Here is a 5,934-nt window from a genome sequence, read left to right as displayed (position 1 = left end):
CACTGCGGTCTCTATATCTACACTTCACAGAGAAGGATCGACGATGCATTCAAGTGTACCTCGGAAATCCCCAAATCTTTCCTCAAACAGCTGGAAGGCTGCCTAAGGGAGATTTATTTCTCCTAATTTTCCAGTTTTTTTTAAAACAAACATCTGTGATGACGCTTTTGTTCTTCTTCCTGCAGCGTTTCAACACTGGAACACAGTGTCTTTTTAGAGTATAAATATGTTTTTTTAACCTATGGCAGCCCAGTGAGTAACGTGTTACAGTGAGGAAGAAGCCACTTCAGGCAGCAAACAAAAATGTCTGTTGAAAACCAAAGTGAATCAGAGCTGAGTCACAGCTATTTTCTCCGTGAAAGCAGAGAGGATGTTTTTATTGAGATATTTTAATGAGTTTACGGCAAAGTGTGAGTGAATGGCGCTCATCCATCAGTCTCTGTGATATAAAAAGGCTTGGAAAGAAAAGCTACTGGACTTCTTGAAGACATTTCACCTTTCATCCGAGATGCTTCTTCAGTTCAAAGAACAATTGATGAAGAGTCCCTGATTAAGGCCTTAGTGGCAGTTGTCCCTTTTAAGGGTCATTGACCCATTATTGATCATCTGGCTAATCACATGACCCTTGTAAGGGACAACTACCATTAGGGCTTAAATCTGGTAAAACTCCACACTGTTTGGAAACACTAGTCTAAAGTGGGCTTCAACACACCCAGGTCAACATGGTGACCATGAAATTATTAGAAAACATGAATTACCAAACAGTTCCCCCATAGAAGGAAGCCAAAATATCTCTATTACCCCCTGGTGTCTGGCTGCAGTGCAGGTCATAAACAGCACATACGAGTATTATACTGTAAGAACAACAGTTTGGGCTCTCCTTCAGCTCATGTGCAAAGCTGATTTCATTCACTATTATAGAAAACTATCACTATATTTATTAGTATTATTATTTGAAGGTTACAGATAATTTGCATTTTTTTGCTAAATGAAAATACAGACTGCAGCTTTAATTACAGTTAATTCACATTAGCATTTAACTGCTTAAATCTCATTATTTTATCCAGATAAATCAAAAGAGACAGGTTTGGAATTAATTTTTTAAAAAAACCCTTTCAATCCTACAGTACCATAGTTAACCATTTGATGTATGCAGATATATAGTGCTGGCCTTCAACAAGTATTAAAGGCTTGGTCTCAATACGAGTTTGATATTCATTACAAAGCCAAGAATAGTTGTAGAATATGTTGACTGCCAGAAATAAAGAAGACCAGAATTTAGTCATTCCTGAACTCTCTCTATCAGGCTCTGTTCTTAAAGTGTGTACTGTGGTTAAATATTTAGGTCACTACGTGTCTGATTATTTGTCTGATGATGTGGACATTTGTGGACTAGTGTATGCACAAGATAACATGTTGAGCCGTAAGTTTGGTATGGGCACTGCTCCAGTGAAGGTTGGACTCTTCAAAGCCTTCTGCACTCCAATGTACACTCCTTATTTGTACAATACCTACAGAGAAGGGAATATACACAAACTCATTGTAGCATACAATGATGGAATGAGGTTGAGGACCCATGTGTGTCTTTAATAAAGTGAAACAAACAAACAGTGAAAAGACTTAATGGTTCTATTCTGCTATGGCTGTAAAAGAGACCCCCATACAACGGTCTTTTTAAAAAGCTCTCATTCAAATAGAAACAGCAAAATATGGTAGAAATTATTGACGTGTCATCACAAAAAACAGACTGACATCAAAAATCCCTTTGTAAAGTGAGCGATCTATGCTCCAAAGTACAGAAGGTTGTTTAAAAGGCTTTTTGGGGGCTAATTTTCCTTTGTGAACATAAACATCTGTCATCACTTTTTCTTTGTTTTGGATGCAGAGTTTTATAAAATTCAGAGCTGAAATTATAACAGTGAAACAGCTATAAAAATTATACATCAATACAAATGTAATGTCAATTACCAAATTCCTTTCATTCATTTAGAACGGTTTAAAACATCAACTGATGGAATCCATTAATCTGAAAACGTGTTTCTGAGTGAAACAGACAAACATGTAAAGACTGAACTATCTGTTCAACAGTCAGAGTGTTTCTCTAACAGGAGGACACTCTTTACACTCAAATCAGCAGAGACACACTGAGGCACCATACTGGATTTCTAATCCATTTAAAGTAGTCCAGAGTCCAAATCCAGGATAAAGAGGTTCAGTGAATGTGGTGTTGAAGGTGTGGAGGTGGATCAGGGTGTCAGAGGAGACTCTGTAGAAGGACAAAGTCCCAGCAGGACAGTCCACATACACTGCTACTCTGTTAGAGACGGAAGAGGAGGAGGAGGACGAGATGCATGTGTGCCGGTTATTGTGGCTGACAGACCGAGGACCATCCTTATAACAAATCAGACTCCAGGACTTATCATTTTTTCCAAACATGCAATCATAACTATCTCCTTTCCTTCTGATTCTTCTGTAACTCACTGATATATAAACTCTTCCTCTTCACTCAACCTCCCAGTAACAGCGACCAGTTAGACCATTTCTACACATCAACTGAGGCTCATAGTTAAATCTGTCTGGATGATCAGGATATGGCTGAACCTTCTCCAAATTTTTTACCTTCCTGTTGTTGTCAGACAGTTTGAGGTTTGTGTGTACTGTGTTTGTGTCGATTGTGAGTTGATAGGAATCTGAATGAGAGAACAAACACAATCCAGTTGCAGTTATTGATCTATCAACTGTTCATTGATTGACACTTTGATGATGACTCCTGCATGCAGTGGCGGTCCTAGCCTGTTTGGCGCCCTGGGCGAACACGCCCTCTGGCACCCCCCCCCCCCCCCCCCCCCCCCCCCCACACACACACACACACACAGACAAAACATATTAAGGATTGTACATTAACATAAAGCTGTTGTACACACACACATATGAAGAGAGAGAGAGTATGCATAGTATGCAAACGGCTACCAAACAGCCATCATAATTCGTCATATGAGAACAGGACAAATCAACAATTGACACTGACTAATTAATATTAAAATCTGTAACATATTGTATTGTTTGGAGTTTAGTCTGTTACTGTTACTATTTTTACCATTTCTTCTTGGAGCAACTGTAACGCACATAATTTCCTTAGGGATTAATAAAGTATTCTGATTCTGATTGTTTCAGGATGACCTGCCATTATCCAATGACACATCTGCTTACCTGTATCTTTTGCTCGTTTCTCTTCCTCTTCTTTTCTCTTTTTTCTAAACTGAGGATCTGATGGCGTTAAACTTTTCTTGTCCATCTTCCTTTGGTTTTAATTTTGCACTCATCCCACCCAACACCCATCCCTCAACCCAAGGATCACCACAATATGATCTAACACACCGACACCTTAGTTCACAGATTTGGTGCCTATGCCATTCCCAATATGTGCTGGCTGACGTCGGGGCAGCATGAGTACGAGCATTTTTTCAAAAAATTTTTTGCCGATGCCCGTGATGCCGCCCCCCACCACGATGCCGCCCCGGGCAACCGCCCGTGTCGCCCGTATCTAAAACCGCTACTGCCTGCATGAGTGATGTGACATTTTGAAGATGGTTGAATGTGTGTTTCTTTGTTTTCATGAATCACATTAAAAACACACTTACACTTCCTCAGACCTGGTGTCAACCATCGGACTCCAGCAGGCTCCACCCTGAAAGGAAGAGGGGGGTCAGACCAGCACAGTCTCTTTCAGCATGCACACATGGACATTATATCACTCTCATACACATACTGTTAGACACTGATAAAGGAACAGTCCAACATTTTCACAAATACATTTTAATCCATATGTGGATCAAAGTGCTGATGAATTGGACTGATCCTGGATCTGTCAGTACATCACTGTAATGAATGAAATATGACTGATTCAAACTGTGATCAAACTTTCATTATCTTTATATTCCTCTTTCGTTTAGCTGGAAAGGACACCTTCCTGCCTTTGCTGCCAGTTGTTTTTCTCCTCTTGGTGTCAGCTTGGTTACTGTACTCGACCTCTGACCTCTGAGTGAGTGCAGCGTTGTTTTCGTGTGTTTTAATTCCACATGACACCTGTTCATGGTCTGATTTAACAGCATATTTCTCCACATGCACACAGAGACATTTCTGCCTCTGTCACACAAACAGTGGACCATATATTTGTTTTTGAATATTTCATGTTGAAACTATTAAGGGACCAGTGTATTTCCCCTGCAAACACGCTTAGTGCATTGAATTGTTCTGCTGTCAGCTGACATCACTGAGAGCCACCTGTCAGTCTCCTTCTGTCCTCTGAAAGTCTGAAAATTCATTTGTCATTAAAATTACTTCCAGTTAATGTCACATTACTGACAACTTAATGAAGACAAATTGGGAAGTAGAAAATCATTCATGTTGCAATATTTATTCTATTCCATCAAATTAGAACAATAAATATTAAAGTGTGACTGCTGTTGGTTAGGATACAATGTTAAAAATAATCAAATGAAACACAGCAGCTTCTCTGACTGTGGTAATACAAACTTAAATATGTGAAAAAGGCAAGTAACACTGATCCTTGAATATTTTATTTATATATACAAAGATTTAACTACATACATTTCACTATGGTATAAAAACAATTGTAGATCAATACATTTATTGACTAGTAATGACCTAAAAACACAGCGCTGTCTTCCTATGTTCATATATTCCAATCAGCACTTCAGGAACTATCTGAAGTCTGCAATAACCACGTAGCGATCCTGCATTCTGAACCTCCAGTGACACAACTCTCCATTCAGCGACTCTGCTTTCTGAGCTCATGTAACCATGGTAAACATCCAATCAGCTCCTCTGTAACCAACCAAACACTCTCTCACTGTCCGCACCTGTGCTTTGCTCCCGCCTGCCTCTTGTTTGCAGGTAGTTCCCAGTGTATAGACTGTCCTCTTTTTTTCTGTGCCTGCTTTGGATTTCTGTTTTATGGACGTTGTGTTTCCTAATTTTTGAGTTTTGCATTTGGACCAATAAATGCTCCTTTTTCTCACTTTCTTCCTGCCTCTCTATCTTCCACCGGGGTTATCTCTAAATGTATTTATTCTTCCATTGCTTTCAGTTCATTATTTTATAATGTGTATTGATCTTTCAGAGCACATTGTCTATGAAAAGCACTAGAAATACATAAATGCATTTCTGACAGACTTTAAATTTACAGACAACAAGCCATGTAGTTGTTAGCTTCTACCACAACTCTGATTATAAAGCTTTTATCTTTGAGTATAATTTTTTTCTCTTTTTAAAGGGAGGCTTACAGTTTCTTCTGCTTCCCGTATTTGTATTAAGCTTGGGTAAATATATCCTAGGTGTCGCTATACAGAGAATATGCTGCACTGTTAAGTATACTGAGACATATACAGCATGTCCTGGAGAAGCTCTTTCTCTACAGTCATTCTCTCCAAACCTGAGTGTGTCCAGTCTCCAGTGTGGATCCTTCAGTCCAGCTGACAATTGCCTCAACCCTGATTCTCCTGGATGATTGTAGCTCAGGTCCAACTCTCTCAGATGGGAGGGGTTGGAGCTCAGAGCTGAAACCAGGTAAGTACAGCCTTCCTCTGTGATCAGACAGCCTGACAGACTGCAGACACACAAAGCAATAATCCATCTGTTAAAAATAACTGTCTGTTTTTCAGATACAATAACATCTATTTACATCCATTCAATTTAATTGAAGTTTATTTATAAGTAACATTTCCCAGCAGACAACAACATTCATCTCAAGTTTTTTTTTTTTTAGAGTGTAAGGTAACACCCAACAATATTAGAGAGAAAGCTCATGCTATTAGACAATCCACTGTGAACAGTGGTGATGGTGGGAAGAAGGAACTCCCTTTTACCAAAAGGGTAAAAACAGCTCCAGGACTACCTACGTACATCTACCAT

The 5,934-nt window shown here is 39.3% G+C and overlaps 1 pseudogene; it reads right to left on the bottom strand.

Annotated features, from left to right (window-relative positions):
- Positions 1-2,130: 2,130 nt before the first annotated feature.
- Positions 2,131-5,934, bottom strand: LOC148096032 (neoverrucotoxin subunit beta-like; annotated as a pseudogene).

Source organism: Neolamprologus brichardi, chromosome 23, assembly GCF_056152115.1.
Source record: "Neolamprologus brichardi isolate AB-2024 chromosome 23, ASM5615211v1, whole genome shotgun sequence".
Classification (NCBI taxonomy): domain Eukaryota; kingdom Metazoa; phylum Chordata; class Actinopteri; order Cichliformes; family Cichlidae; genus Neolamprologus; species Neolamprologus brichardi.
Note: the sequence above shows the minus strand (reverse complement) of the source record. Positions and strands in the feature narration are given on the sequence as shown.